Here is a 17,233-nt window from a genome sequence, read left to right on the forward strand (position 1 = left end):
ATTTTATTTTTATAAAATTTAAAATTTAAATATAAAAATATATCATAATTCAAAAAACTCAACTATCTTTTTTTTTGTTAAATAATTTTTTTAAAGACTCAACTAATATTGATGATATTTTTTTTTTATAATAATCAAGGATTTATTTCTTGATTTTACAAAATATTTAGATATCCAATTGTACACCAAAATTGTAGGATATTTAGATAAGGTTTTTCAAAATAAATTTTAATTTATTTAAAAATTATTGATGGGAGTAATTTTGAAAAAATATTTTTTTTATAAAAAATAATTTAAAGAGTATTATTATATTATGATAAATAGTTAATTGAATTGAATTTATATTTAACTTAACTTATATTTAACATCTTACTATTATAATTGAAACAACACAAATGAATATTTACAAATAATTTGTGTAAAACTATTAAATAGGAACATCTTTTCTTTTGTGACTATTTGATAAAAGTGAAAAATAGTTTTATTATATTTTGTATGATTATGAAATGTCAAATTAATATTTTTTAATATATAAAACTAGCATTATTAACCGTTATAAACTTTAATTTAATTTAAGGTGTTTTGAAAATGAATCAAATTAATTATTTTTTATCTTCAAAAATAATTATAACATGTAACTTTTAATGTTATTGTACATATAATTCAATGTTATTGTACATATTATCAAAAGTCGTACATATAACCTTCAAATTTTGAAATTCAATGGTATTGTACATATAACCTTCAAAATTAATTGGAGCCAACAAAATGTAAGTTATAGTAAACTTGTATATAATAACAAAAATTATTTATTATTTTTTTAATTTTAAAAAATGAAATTATTGTCAAGAAAATATAACAGCACGTAGTTGAATACATGAACGAAATCAGGATTTGAAGATAGTGAGAGTAATGGACCTCACCTTATGGTTACACAAGGAAGAAGTCAAATAGTTCAGTGTCGACGAAGCGAAGACTAAGGCTTTTGAATTACAGTCTTTTCAGGTTCGCGAATCAAGAATCAAAGTATCAGTTGGTTTGATCGAGGACCGTGACACCTCAAACAGAAAGAAAGGACAACATTTAAGAGTCGCTCCTCTTGGAATGCGAAGCATGATTTGAAATCGTGTACTAAAATACACTGAATACTAACTCCATCTCGATGCAAGAAAACTACAAACAACCTCTGTAAACAGACGTTTGTTTTCTTGGACCTGCGCTTGAAATTCGTTATACTTGACACACTAGCACTGTACGGCTTTTTGGCCTCGCCCTATCTTTCTTCAGGCATATTTTTAAAATAAAGCGGTGGATTACTCGGATCGAATTGGTTGTCGTGTCCCTGTGCCCAAAAGTAAGGGCGAGTTGATGAGATGGACTCCAAAATAATTTGAAGTGGATTTGAAAATATTTTTGAGAAAGTTACGAATAAAATAGGTAGATTAGCGTAGATTTTACCAATTTTTGAGAATTAGAAAAATAAATAATTAATGAAATTAAAAAAAATAAAAATTAGAGTGTTATATCAAATTTTGAGCGTGAAAAAAAATTTGGGAGTAGGCTCATCTCTAACGTAGATATGCACTTGAACAACTGTCGAAATATTTTATTAAATCAGAGAATATAAATAATAAAATAGTTATTATAGAATGTGTTGCGAAGATACATAAGATACTGCATCCTTGTGAGACTTGACATTAGAGTTGGCATGCGTGCATTAATTGACAAATTTTGTTGACACAAAAATAAACTTGGATCGAGTATTGAAGAGCATCAACTAGACAATGAGGAATTATAAGTAACATGGGCTTGGCACTAATAAGAATCGAGTATTGAAGAGCATCAACTAGACAATGAGGAAGTATAAGTAACATGGGCTTTATTGTATTGATATCAAATGCTTGTGAGAATATAATAAATGTATATCAAGTTTTTGAGTAAAAATGCATCATTCAAACCTAATAGATAGGTGGAAATGATGTGATCAATTGAAAATATTGAATTTTTTAAAAGTATTATTTTGTTACACCTATATTTGAATTCAAAGAATTAATAGATCTATTCCATCCAAAATAATCTTAAGAAACTTAATATCTTTACCTCAGTTTTTCATAACACTTCATAAAAGATTTTAATAAATTTTTAGGGCATAATACAAACAAAAAGTTATATCAAAAAAAATTCAAGTGAATTTTATTTTTTACATTTTGACAAAGTAAAAATTGATATGCCAAAAGACCCAATATTATATTTGTACACCAAAATATATTTTGATATTGGTTCCATGTGAAAAAAAATGGTGATCAATGTCTAACTTGGACTCTAAATTATGCTTCCAAATTATGCTTGTTTTAAATCATAAATAGATTTAAATATTAATAATAAAAGTAGATCATGAGATTGTGTGCAGTAGACTATTTTATAAGTGTATTAGAGGGAAAAAGTGTTAATGATACTAAATAGGTCAACACTTTGGTAACAATAAGAGATAGAATCAACAAAATAATAGTGAGTTTTGCAACTAAATTTAATGTTTTAGCATAATCAATATTATTTTGTTGATAATTTTCTTTTGTCACAAATCATGCTTTGTGACAATCAATGGAACTATCCATTTTCAATTTTTGAGTTAAAAACTCACTTATACCCAACAATATGATAAGATGAATAAGAAAATGTCTAGTTAGAATCTATAACAGATTCCCACACATAATATGTGTTAGCAATGATAAAACATGTTATTTACTTATTTCAGAGGTGATAACACTGAATTTAGAGTCTTTAACTCAATTCAGACAATTCCTTTGTTACTTTCTTCTCATTTTGTTGGGATAGAATCAGATGGTATGGTAGACTTATCTAATGTTAGTGTGAGATTGTGTTAGACTTTAAATTATGACCGAGCCTTTCGAGTTCTTTAATTTAAGAAACAAGTTCTTGATTGTAGGGACCAGGGACAAAATTCAATTCTCAAGCGCAGCGGACATAGAATGAGATGAGAATTCGAGGTTAAGGAGAGAAGAGCCAAAGGGGAGAAGAGAAATACCACCTAGCGGTCCAAGAAGGGGGAGGAGGGCCGAGAGATAACTTAGAGCACCAAGTTCCAAAATATTCAATTCATAGCCCCAAAAAGTGGGGTGGGCATCACCATTTAAAGAGGCTGGTTTACCCAAGAGTATTCGGTTACAACAAACTTTCAAAATAACAGAATTCAGTTCAAGAGAAATAAGAGAGAAACTAAACAAAATAGAATTATTCCATAAAAAACATAAACTGGCCCATATGGACACTTGGGCCGAGAGACGAGTGCATAAAATATTTTAGGACCGAGGTTTTTGATGAGCAGCCCGTAACATAATCTCCCCCTTCGAGGTTCGTCGCCCTCGACGAAAAGAACATGGACTGGTCAGCCTCTAATACGCATCTTCAACTTCAAAACTATTGCTTCAGTTGGGCTTCGGCACATTCAGCAAGGGTCGCAACATAAGACCGTATTTTCTCAAAAAACTTTCGGCAGAATCGCTTTAGTAGTGGAACTGGCCGGGTCCTTGCGGTCCTTTGCGCTGCCGGGTCGCTTGCCACTCCGCCCATGTGAGGAATTTCTGTGCACCTAAGGTCAAGTTTTTCAGTGTTTAGAGCTGGCCTTGGTTGCTGCAATGTCCCCAGCGCCTGGTGTAAAAATAATTTCTTCCCACTTCGATTAAACTCCATACTTGGCTCAAAAATCCAGGCCAAATCTTTTTCCTGAACCAGCATAACAGCAGCATCAAAGGAGCCATAGCTTCTAATTAAATTGTTAGGAATATCTTCCAAGGTCAATGCCTAGAGTGAAACAGTTTGGCCTTCAAGCTTACTCTTTACTTGCATTTTGGCAGCAACAATATATTCATCTAGGGTCTTTTCCAGCTGATTTCCATGCATCAAACTGGTCTGCGACCGAGGAATTCCTTTTAGGACTGTGGTTCTGTCTTGCTTCTCATAGGATAGGGTCAGCTTTTCAAAGTCCCAAGAAGACGGGCCTAGAGTAATCAGCCATTCAATTCCCAACACAATATCATATCCGTCCATGGAAATTACCTTCATTTCTGTTTGGTATTCATTGCCTTCCATCGACCACTTCAAGTCCTTGCAAATACTAGAACATAACACATTAGACCCATCGACCACTCTAACTGATTACACCTGGGTTGCTATGCTTTTGTGGTCTATTTTCTCCAAAATCCTACTATTGATAAAATTGTGGGTGCTGCCTGTATCAATCAGGATCACCACCGGTAGGTTCCCAACTTTGCCAAGAATCTAGAGCGTTTGGAAAGCTTTAGACCCGGTCAAGGCATGTAAGGATATGGCTGGTTCATCCCTTGAGCCGAGCAATGAAGGTAGATCATCTAAAACAGGTTCTTGGTCAGGTTCTTGATCTTCTTGATTGGCCGAGACCATGAATAACTTTGATTTACACCTATGGTTTGGTTGGCATTTTTCATTGCAAGAGTAGCATAGGCCCTTCTTTCGCTTTTCATCCATTGATGCTGGGTCTAATTGCTTAACATGGCCCTGTTTTGCATTTGAAGAGGACCCATATGATGAATTCTTGAAGTCAGTATTGGTGCTCGACCCGGCTGTGTTGAATGGCGTGGGTAGCAACGGTGCTTCAGCGCTGTACAAGTTACCACTGCTCATTAAGGACCGATATGTTGCTTCTTGGACTTTAGCCATGGCCATGGCTTCGTTTAAAGAATCCAGGAATCGCAACCTGATGCAGTTCGCAATCTCTTCCCTTAGACCGGACAAGTAGCAATCTATGACGTACTCCTTTGGCATGCTGTAGAGTTTTTGAGAGATCGACATGTATCGCAGATTATATTCTTGAACCGACCCAACCTGTTTTAAATTCATCAGTTGTCTCATTGGTGTGTCATGTATAGAGGGCCCGAATTGAGTCATAAGGTTTCTTTTGAACACGTCCCAAGATAAGGCTTCCATATGATTTCGGTTTTGAAGATATGACCCGTACCACATTCTTGCTTCTCCAGAAAAATGAATGGGGGCGATTTCTAATTTAGTGGCATCCTTAGTTTTGTCCACTCTGAAAAATTGTTCGGCAGAAATTAGCCAGCCCTCGACATCCGACCCATCAAACCGAGGAAAATCGACCTTGGTTAGCCGAGTAGGAGGAGCATAGTGTTGGTCGCAGTTTTGGCCAGGGTGCGGGGGCCTAAATGGTGAAGGACCGTGGCAAGAATTATCATCATAGGGTCTGTGGAGGGGTTCTTGCACGTTTCCAGATGCCCCGCTCTCAAAGGCTGCCATTCTTTCTTCAGCCGCATCAAATCTTCGGTCTATGGCAGCTTGCATCGCGGCTGTTTGTTGGGACATGTTTTCAATAAGGGCCTTGAGCGCATCCATTTCTGATTACTGGCGAGTTTCTACCATGTTGAGAATCGGCCAGCTCTGATACCAAGATGTTAGACTTTAAATTATGACCGAGCCTTTCGAGTTCTTTAATTCAAGAAATAAGTTCTTGATTGTAGGGACCAGGGACATAATTCAATTTTCAAGCGCAGCGGACATAGAATGAGATGAGAATTCGAGGTTAAGGAGAGAAGAGTCAAAGGGGAGAAGAGAAATACCACTAGATTACACCTAGCGGTCCAAGAAGGGGGAGGAGGACCGAGAGATAACTTAGAGCACCAAGTTCCAAAATATTCAATTCATAGCCCCAAAAAGTGGGGTGGGCATCACCATTTAAAGAGGCTGGTTTACCCCAGAGTTTTCGGTTACAACAAACTTTCAAAATAACAGAATTCAGTTCAAGAGAAATAAGAGAGAAACTAAACAAAACAGAATTATTCCATAAAAAACATAAACTGGCCCATATGGACACTTGGGCCGAGAGACGAGTGCATAAAATATTTTAGGACCGAGGTTTTTGATAAGCAGTCAGTAACAGATTGTTTCAAAGTTTGTAACAAAACCATCTAACAAAGGTCCTAACATTTTATAATGGAAAACTAAAAGTTGATAAAAAGATGCATGATATATGAACACAATGCATGCTCCATCACATGGGCAAAGAGTGGCACATTATTAGGAACTAGAATCGAGAATTAGGTTAGAAGGAAAGAATTGATAAAATTGTATTTATGAACAAAGTGAGAATAACCATACAGATAAAAAAAATTTGTAACTACTAAATTCATTCAACTTTCATGAGGGAGCAACCGAGGGTAGGATAAACTAAATAAATACTAATATGTAGCAAAAAAAATATTAACAAATTGTTAGGATAACTTAAGAATGTTTACTTAATTTCAAAGTATTACACACTTATATTCCAAAATAAAATCCAAATATGATACAACCCCTTTTAGGATTTGAGTACATCGTGAATTGAAGATATTGAATATTTTTCTTTTATTGTTGTCAAGTTCAATTTTCTTATAATCAACACCCATCTTGGCATCATTTTTCTGCACTAACACCATTGGGGAGGAATATGCGCTATTATTATATCATATAATGTCGGTGCCTAACAATTTTGCAATTAATTTCTCAATCTCATTTTTCTATACTGAATGATATTGATAGGGTTGAAGATTGATTGTATTTGTGCCTTTTTGAGTGGTAGTTTATAATATATTTTTTTTCTCTTTGGAGGCAGTATAGTAGGCTTCTTAAATAAGTCTTTATTAGTATCTTAATAATTGATTCAAATTTCCCCCTTATTTTTCAGTTGTTTGAGTTGATTGAAAAAAATGTGTTTGTGTTGGTGTTGTCGTTGCTGGTATCATATATGTCATTCCATCTTTTTGTAGCAATATGCACTAGTAAAAAAAGTTATATAAAGTTAGAAAAAACGGACGTTATTGATCGAAAAACATACGTCCTTATTGAAAGACAGTTCAGAATTTTCGAACGCCAACAGACCCTATAAAGGGCGACAATATTGACCAATAACATCCGTTCTTGTTAAAGACACTATTGACTGATAGTGTCAGTTTGTTTTACGGACACAGTTAACTAATAGTTTCCGTTTATTTTACCAACGTTATTTATGATTTGTTTGAAATTTTAAAATCGAAATTGTCATTTCTAAACCTGTACAAATTAATAAATAAGATATAAATATAATCCTTAAAAAAACATAAATCAATTCAAAAAGTATCATTAACATTATTTTACAAAATATTACAACCCACATAAAATATCATTACCATTGTTTTACAAAAGATTGCCACCTACAACCAAAAATTGAGAAAATCAATACGCCTATGTGCTGAAGTAAATATATTGCATATGTATTGTAAAATCATATCTTCCATTTTGTTTTTCTCCATTTCAATAAGTTCACTTAATATTTTAACCACAATTTTTTTCTTTCTACTAATTTTCTGATTCCTACCAAAGAGTTTTTTATCTAGAAAACTGAAGATGACAATTGTTTTTACTCCATTTTCCGTTATTTTTGCGAAGGCAAAACTTTTATTACTTTATTGTCTTCTTTTGGAAGAAAAAAACTTAAATACAAAAACAATTGATTTAATTTATGTATATAAATAATTATTAATACATAACTAAATTTAAAAAAAAAACTTTGTTCTATTGTTGATTCAGCATCCTGTGTATAATGATAATACAATACAAACAATAAATAAACATCCCTTAAATTTTTATTAAAACATTCATTTATATGTAATTTTTCAAAGTATCACAACTAATAAGAGGATAAGCATTTGCTCTCAAGTCACTTTTACAATACACCAACTAAAACACACATACTAATTTTTGTAACAGTCCATAATGTTTGTATAATGCTTGCTAAACAATGATCACAAGGGTATTGTTTAAATGTAAATTTAGTCCATTTAGGAAAGTATTAACTCTTTTGAAGAAGCAAACTTCAACTCTCTAGTTAATATTTATATGATACAAATTCTATTTATTTGCAGTTGTAGTAGATAATATAATTCTGATTGTAACCATGTTTGCAACAGTTAAACAAAACTAATAGTATAGAATCAATATCATTTCACCACAAATAAAAAATTAGAATAATGAATTAGACAAAATATATACTTCCATTGACATTTTCATATGATTTTACTAAACCATTCATTATAGAATCATGAATTAGAAAAAATAACAAGAAAATCTGAATACTACATCACCTTCTTTCTCATGGCCACCCTTTAGATTCATTTTTAACCCCTCCATATTTACCGATCTAATCAGCTTCTTCACCTATGCATCCAATATTTTGTAGTCTCCTCGTGACGATTTGTAGATGATGACTCTATCGCACAACAGATCGAGTAGTCAGCTTAATGCTAAGGCCCTGGAGTTTATCGATGACCTTGGCTTTGTCGAGGGTCGATCTGACTCAACTGAGGGTTGTGAACTTGTGATACCTCCACCTCAATCATCGCCTCCCGGATTAGTACGTGTCTACTAGGTCTTACATCTCCATTTCATGTAATAAGAATGTATTGTTCATAGACAATATTGATGAGCTTACTCAGAGATTATTGAATGTTGAAGTGTTTAACTAAGTCTTTATCTACCGACTTATGCAAACTACTCTTTGTTATTTACTTGTATTCATGGGTAGATAAGAAGAGGCGTATGTATTTGATCTCGTCTATAAAGATGCCTATCTAAGAGCATGTGATGTGATATGTTTGGAAAAAAAATTAGGACTGCATGTTAACTTTTAGATTAGTCTATTTGCAATTCAAATAGTATGTTCAACCTTGTTTCTTGCCGTCTATAGAAAAGCTCCATTTTTATCATATTTTGTAACGTTTTGCAGGTGGAGTATTATTTTAGTGATCTCAATTTAGATAATACAAAACATTTAATAAAGATCCCCGAAGGACATGATAAATTCTCTATCTATATCCAACTTCTTGGCAGTTAGTGTCTGTGGTATACTTTACATGAAGCATTTATTTTCTTTTAGGAATGTTGATGTTTCTGTTTGTGGTAATTGGAGGTTTCCATTGGGTTCATGTTTATGTATTTAGTTGTTCCATAGGACATGACAATTATGTCCATGGTCTTGTCATATTTTCTTTTAATTGTTGTTCCTTTTGACCTGACAAATTAGATAGGTTTATAAAGATTGAGTTTAAGGCATACCTAAGCCCCCAGACTCGATTTATTCGTGAATTCCGAAAAGAGACATTAACTATATAAGATGTAGTTAAAGAAAATTGTGGGACATGGAGGTTTTCTTGCCTCAGCTTCTTTGTGACTATCATATAACAATATTTATCACTGTTGACCCATAGTTATTTCTGAAAGTATAATATATATCCTCATTACTGATAGTTCTATCCACACACATGGTAGTTATAAATTCAAGATTTTATCTGTATTTCTCGCTGAAATATTTCTTAAGATTATTGCATCTTTGTCTGCAATATAGTAGTGGGGAAATATATCGGAAACAACTCTTGGTAAATGCTATATTTTTTTAGAAGAATATGTTGTAAAGGGTACAGAGGAACCTAATTAAATGAGCAAGGATTGAACTCTATTCTCATTTAGATAATGATAATTGTGCTTGTTAGATTTGTTTCACTTTAAGTTGACAATCTTGCTATTCTACTAATTGAGTTGGGAACATTTTCCTGCAGATTACTCTGCTCAAAACTTGGTGTCCTTATGTACTAATATATGTGGTAATCATCTAAAAATTTCTATTTTGATTAAATACTAAAAATATTTCCTTCCATTAATATGTTTATATTGATAGTTGACGAAGTTATAATGTGAATACATGATAAGAAGAATCATTAAGTTCAACCTTTGTCTGTAGATGGAATTCCTTGTCACAAATCATACTTCAAGTGTAGTCATTATAAGAACACTCTTGTAGTAGTTTGATATTAAATTTGTGATAATCTTTTTGTTTATAATTTGCATACAATTAAGTTTTTGTTTATCATTTCAGTTTATTGATCTATATGTAATAAGTCTCTGTATCTGAGCAATTACTCTTCAATGGAAATTGTTTTATACTATAAACCTCAGTTTGAGCAACTTATGAAGGAAAATTTTAACTTTAACAAAACATTTTAGTCATGTATGTATTCAGTTTAGCTGATTTAGTTGATGAATTTCATGTGTTCTCTCTTAATACATAATCTGTCATGTTTTTTCAATAGCTGAGAAATCAGTTGAGAAGTTAATTCTATTTAAGGTAAAGTTTATCTTCATTGTACATCCTTTAAAGAGAAACTCAAACAATATTCTATTGATTCAATTTATTATATGTCCTTACAGATAAAGTCTCATAGTAAAAAAAACATAAGTTTTTTGGTACACAAGATAAATGTGCATGTAGCCTAGACAACTTATCCATGGGAGAAGGTATATAAACTAGATCCTATTTGGCATTGTTTCACTATTCTAATACTAAAATTAATCTATATTTTCATCATTTCTATAAATAAATGCTAAATGAATTCATGTTCAATGCAATTGTTAATTATGTATTCGTTGAATGCATCATAATATTGCCAAACTGTAGGATGATTAACAAATTTTAATTCTTCACAGATGACACATCGACATATTTTGAAATGTAAGTTTCTACTTCATTCTTGTGGGAATTTATCTCTATGATTCATTTTTCCAAAAACAAATTTATTTTGTATTAAATGTATGCACTATCATTTATTTGATTTGAGGCATTTTTTGGATGAAATTGTGAACATTTTATGTGCAAAATTGGATAGAATAACTAAAATTTGGGTTATAGTTGTGGATTGAATTGATTTTTTTTTTTATAGATTTTATAGTTTGTGAGCTTTACTAAATTTGATTAGACAAAACCAATGTTAATAACCTAATTAATCATCAAAGGTTTTATATTTTTGTTTTTTTAAATAGCCAAGTGAATGTCATATTTTTTATGCTATTATATTGATTAACTTTCCAGGCCTTATTCTGAACGTGACAACAAACTGGAATGTAGTTATTATGATTAGAAATGATCTTGATGAGTCATTGATTTTAACATGGTATCATTATAACAAACAATACTAGAAGTAAACAAACTTTAATATAATTGCAGGAATGGGATACACCAAAGGAAGACCTCACGGAAGGATGGAGTATTACGAATAAATTGTCCTATATCGTCTAGTTGGATTTGGACTCATTAGTTCCAGGTTAAAGATCAGATTGAGATTTTCTTTTACTTTCCTTTTATAAGCTTCCAAAAAACTGTAAGGGGCGATGCAAGAATCAGTGTAAATAACAGGGATGTCATTCATGTTCCTTTTGGATCCCCTAATGGCAATATAATAATCTTTATTAATGATTGGTTAAAAAGAGTCCTGAGGTTTTTTTGAATCTATATCTGTTTGTCCAGTTTTAAAAACTTTAGTTCTTCAGTACAAGTCAGTAAACCAGTCTTATTTATTTGAAACTACAATAGTTTAGGAAGTATATTGACAAGGTTAGCAATCTTGGATCTCCTGATCACATTCTTTTTAACGAATTAGGTTCTTATCGCTATGATCAATCACTTGTCCCTAAATTTAATATTTATGAGAGAATATTTATTGAACTAGAAAAAGAACTATCGTTTCATAGTTCATAAGCATCTCCACTAGCTTGAATTACTGAATCCAAAACTATAACCGGTTACTTGTGGAAACGAATTTACAAGCTCGATTTCTGAAATAGATTCATGGGGAGAACTCCAAAAGTTTATACATCTGTCATAAATAGAACTTACAAGGCTTTAATGGAAATTATATTTCAGAATAATGATACAAAAAATATCTAAACCTATCACATGGACGGTTATGCATTCTTTGTTGTTGGGTGAGTGTTTTTGAAGAATTTTGAAAGATCTAATGTGTTTGAACTCTGTTGTACATAATGGATTATGGGCTATGGACGGAGAATAGTAGAGGAACTTTCAATAAATGGGATGTAGTTGCTCGTTGCACAACCCAGGTAAAATACCATTTTAGTCAAATTTGAAAATTAAGTTAAAGTTTGGAAATTTTAATTTATATAAAATGATAGGTGTACCTAGGAGCATAGACAACCATTTTAGTTTATCTTATTAACCTTGGAATGTGAAATATTCGTTCAGAGAGGCTTGATTCGTGGTATTTGGGGCAAGAAGCTTATGTCAGCATTGTTAACCCTGATAAAGATTAGAGGGAGGTTTCAATGGTTTTACTGAAATCAAAATAATGATTTATTTCCCGTTGTTCATGTCGAGACTCGAGATAGATGTGTCCTAACGTGATTATTTTGAATATGGAATTTTATTGTTGGCATGCAAAATTTGAGAAACTGAATCATCTTTGTGTTGTACCAGTACTAATTGATGGAGAGATTGTTGTGGCTGACTCTCTTATGATTCTTCTAGCTCATAATTAAACAAAAAATTAGTTCATTATTTTAGATAGAGATCATTTAATTGAACTGAATTATGATCTCAGAACAATTTTGGCAGTATCCAAGAAATCGGTAATTCAATTAACCTTCTTTTGTCTTTCGTCCTTTAGATTGAACAATGGATGACATCTAATCATGTTTAATCTTATTATTTTATGATTTTTGGAAGGAGTTACTCTAATGACTATGGATTACAATAGTAAAAGGAGATTATTAAAAACGAATTGAATGAAACTTGTTAAAGAGTTCAAATTCAGATTTGATGTATTTTATACTCACTTTATAAGATTTGTTATTTGAGTAATATAAATATTTAATTTTTATATTAGAAAATTGTATTTCAAGATGGTTTTAACATTCTTTCTAATTAATAATAGGTACATTAGACATTAGTCGACAATTTTAAATTTATGTATTCAGCCTTTTAGCGGCAGTAATTTATTCTAGTAGCCATTCTTTAACGATAGTAATTTACTCCTGTAGCCACTCTTTTAGCGACAACACTTCCTCTTGTAGCCAATTTTTAGCTACGGAACCAATATCGTCAGCTGGCGACGGGTCCATTTACCGTGGCTATTAACCTTTAGCGACATATAAATGTACAATAGTGACGATATTTACCGTCTCTATAGAGCTCTTTTACACTAGTGTATAAGTTTTCTCTTGATAAGAAATCACAAACCAAGAGCATAGTGTTGGCTTCTATAGAGAATCCGAGAAGTGATATTACGTTATTATGATGCAAATACCTAATAGTTTCAACTTTCGATATAAATGGTTAATATTGTAGGATTCAACACCATCACATAATAAAACAAAAATTTCAATAAACTCCAAAAAAATGAAAAAACAGACTTTAAATCCTAACTTAGGTTAACAAACAAAACAACAAAAAATATACAATGAACCCACATTTCCAAATTGATATGCATCTAGAGAACATAATCATATAAATCAAGAGATGATCATACTTAAGATTCCGAAGAATTCGGAAAACAAACGATATGTCAGACAAGAAATAGGGAGAGGATAAAGAAGAAGAGCACTTGGATCAGAGTTTAGAGACGTAGAGGGGTAAGTGAGCGATTTAGGTAAAATTAAGACTTATTTAATTGAACATTATTTAACCCACCTTTAGCGTTCGTTTTTCAAATTGATGTTATTTAACTCACTTTAAGCGTCTGTTTCATCATACAGACGTTATTTAATCCACCTTTAGTGTCTATTTTTTATGCAGACGTTATTGAACCACATATGTCGTCCGTAGAATATACGGACATTATAAACCAACGTTAAAACTCATTTTTTTACTAGTGATCTAACAATTTTCATAATTCATCACTTGTATTTTGAATTCTTTGTGATCTTGCAATTTGTGTATTCTTTGTGATCATATAATTTGTGTTGTTGTCCTTCCCTTAAGAAAATCATAGTAAGAGTTTTAATTTTAGTAAATTTCTCCTAGACTTGTCAACCAATCAATATCAAGTATCATATCGTAAGACATAACGGTTAAGGTACGCATATTTTTTTAAAATTCCAAACTTTGAATATTATCAATTAGATCAAGTCATATTGATTTACTATGATTAGAAGAACCATTTGCAATGGTGACATCAATATCTTTTGTAGGTGATAATGACAAAATATATTTTTTATAACTCATTAATTAAAAAAGTTATATGTGTTGTGTGAGTCAACTAATATGAGAATCAAAAAATTGCCAATAAAACTTGTTAATCTCATGATTCAAAATATATTTTTGGTGATAGTATTTAATGACATTTCATCTTTTCTTTAGAATCTCGCAGGTGTGTTTCAATTTCAGGTATTGCTGTATTTTTTATATATCTCTTCATTTTCCAAAACATAAACAACAACTTGACATTTATGCCTCTCACAATTATAACATAAACATTTAATCTCCTTCATTGTTTTCGTAATTGATCTCTTGGCTTAAAATTAATCATCTTATCTTTTTTACCCACTTTATTGTACATGTAATCCTTCTGTTGCATTGCAGCATACGTAGCTTCCTTTTTTTGCCAATCTAATTGATGGTTGAAGTCTCATCGACTCCAATATTCATACAAGTTCTGTAATTTCTTTATATAAGTGCTAAGGTAAGCTTTAATTTTATGATCCATAAATATTTGCGGTAATCGATCAAGAGTTTCTTCAAATTTGTCCTTAGGGTTTTGATGCAACTAGTTTGCCTTAACTTTTAAGATCATTAACAGGATCATCATAATAATTGGGACCAAATCTTTTTCTTATATCTATTTTCAGTTTTTCTCAAATTATTATTTTTTAATTCATATTCCTTCTCCTTTTTGTATAAGAGGAGAACCAAAGTCTTGCTATTAGGAATAGATAAATTACAACGATATTGTTAGGATCGATGTCGATTACAGAGACAGGGGTCTAACTATAGTTGGAAACTTTTGACTTTCAATTCGATGTTAATCCTGCGAGGGATTAAGATCTGTTTATATTATTCGCAAATCTTCACAAGCTCTTGAACAAGTTCAAGTGCGGAACAACTTGCTGGATTTAAAGTGTCAGATGAAAGAATGCAATGGGCGGAAAGAAAATAATACAGGGAGTTTTATGGATATTCGGAGATAAAAACTCATATGTCACCCCTTCTTCCTCAACATGAAGGATAATCACTAGAAGACTTTGATTTATACAGAAGCCGCACAAACCCAATTAGAAAACACAGAAGTTAACAACCACATGTTTCTGGTCTTCTAACTAACTCTCTATTGAATAGAACAACCTTTATTCAACTTATAACACTGAGATTTCATATAGAAAAGACAATAGATAAATTAAAGAATAATCACAAGGAGAGTAAGCACAACACTTGACATTTTTTTAATTCTTGCACTTGTGTTCGTATGATAATCAAGTTGATAGAGAGGGAGAGTAATTCGCCGTTGTCGTTGGATTTCTATTTATACTTGAAAAGCACCAACAGTCGAATTTGACACATGTCAGCAATCCGTTGGATGTATGTCAGATGTACGAGCTAGTACAACAGAGTATATGCGTTTGATCGTGGACGCACCAGATTGTATTATAGAATATTCTTGAGATCGTGGTGTACAAGGCAGTATAAAGCATGAGCTGGAATATTGAGTACATGGCACTTGGGAAATAAAAGCGTGCTCAGTGATAAAGAGTATTGCTGATTGTCAAGCTGATGAGCTAAGTGGATGATCAGATGTCTCTTCAGACGACCGTTGAGGCACAACAACATACGTTCCTTCAGATGTCTAACGAAGTTGAACAACGTCCAACTACGTTCTTCTTTAGACTAACACGTCTAATGAAGTTAGACGACGTCCGATTACGCTCTTCTTTAAACTGGAACGTCTAAGAAGTTCGAATGACATCTAATGGCGCTCTTCTTTAGACTACCACGTCTAAAAAGTTTAGACGACGTCTAACTGCGCTCTTCTTCAGACTGTCACATCTAAGAAGTTCAGACGACATCTAACTGCCCTCTTCTTTAGACTACAACATCTAAGAAGTTCAGACGACGTCCGATTACGCTCTTCTTTAGACTGGCACGTCTAAGAAGTTAGACAATGTCCAATTACGCTCTTCTTTAGACTAACACGTCTAAGACGTCCGGACGACATCCAAATACGCTCTTCTTTAGACTGGCACGTCTAAGAAGTTAGACAACGAATAATTAAGCTCTTCTTTAAACTGGCACGTCTAAGAAGTTCTGACGACGTCCGACTATGCGCTTCTTCTTCAGACTTCCATGTCTAAGAAGATTAGACGACGTCTAACTGTGCTCTTCTTCAGACTACCACGTCTAAGAAGTTCAGACGGCGTCTAATTGCGCTCTTCTTTAGATTACCACGTCTAAGAAGTTCAGACGACGTCCGACTACGCGCTTCTTCTTCTTCAGAATTTCACATTTAAGAAGATTAGACGACGTTTAACTGCGCTCTTCTTTAGACTACTACGTCTAAGAAGTTTAGATGACATCCGACTACGCGCTTCTTCTTCATACTTCCACGTATAAGAAAATTAGACGACGTCTAACTACGCTCTTCTTCAGATTGCCACGTCTAAGAAGTTCAGATAACGTCTAATTGTGCTCTTCTTTAGACTACCACGCCTAAGAAGTTCATATGACGTCAAACTGCGCTCTTCTTTAGACTACCACGTCTAAGAAGTTCAGACGACGTCTAATAGCGCTTGCTTCATCATCACTATCAGATTGAAGACTGGTCGCTTCTAATCTGTTAGCAACTTCAGTGATTTCATTAGAATTGCTTTCAACAGATTCATCAAAGACTATATGATAGGATTCTTCAACAGTTAGAGTTCGATTATTATATACTCTATAAGTTTAACTAACTGAAAAATAACCTAACATAATTCCAGCATCTGCCTTAGCATCAAATGCAGCCAAATGATTTTCCTAGTGTTGTGAATAAAACACTTACATCCAAATATCCGAAGATATGAAACTTTAGGAACACTTCTATAAAATATTTCGTAATTTGTTTTATTAAAAAGTTTGTTTATCATTGACCTGTTTTGAGTGTAGCATGTTGTGTTTATGGCCTCTGCCCAAAGTTTTTGAGAGACACCTGATTCAGCTAGCATAGATCTTGCTGCTTCCTTTAGTGTCATATTCCTCCTTTCAGCAACACTGTTTTGTTGTGTAGTTCTAGCTCTAGACAGCTCTTGTATAATACTAGACTCCTCAAGGTAGTAAGTGATAGAAAAATTAAGTAAGTTAACTTTGTGGAACCGGCCAGATAAACTAAACAGTTGT

At 32.6% G+C, this 17,233-nt stretch overlaps 1 pseudogene; it reads left to right on the top strand.

The window, feature by feature from the left end:
* The first annotated feature begins 8,287 nt into the window (after positions 1-8,287).
* On the top strand, positions 8,288-11,697 carry LOC124943358 (annotated as a pseudogene).
* Positions 11,698-17,233: the final 5,536 nt, after the last annotated feature.

Source organism: Impatiens glandulifera, chromosome 6, assembly GCF_907164915.1.
Source record: "Impatiens glandulifera chromosome 6, dImpGla2.1, whole genome shotgun sequence".
NCBI lineage: Eukaryota > Viridiplantae > Streptophyta > Magnoliopsida > Ericales > Balsaminaceae > Impatiens > Impatiens glandulifera.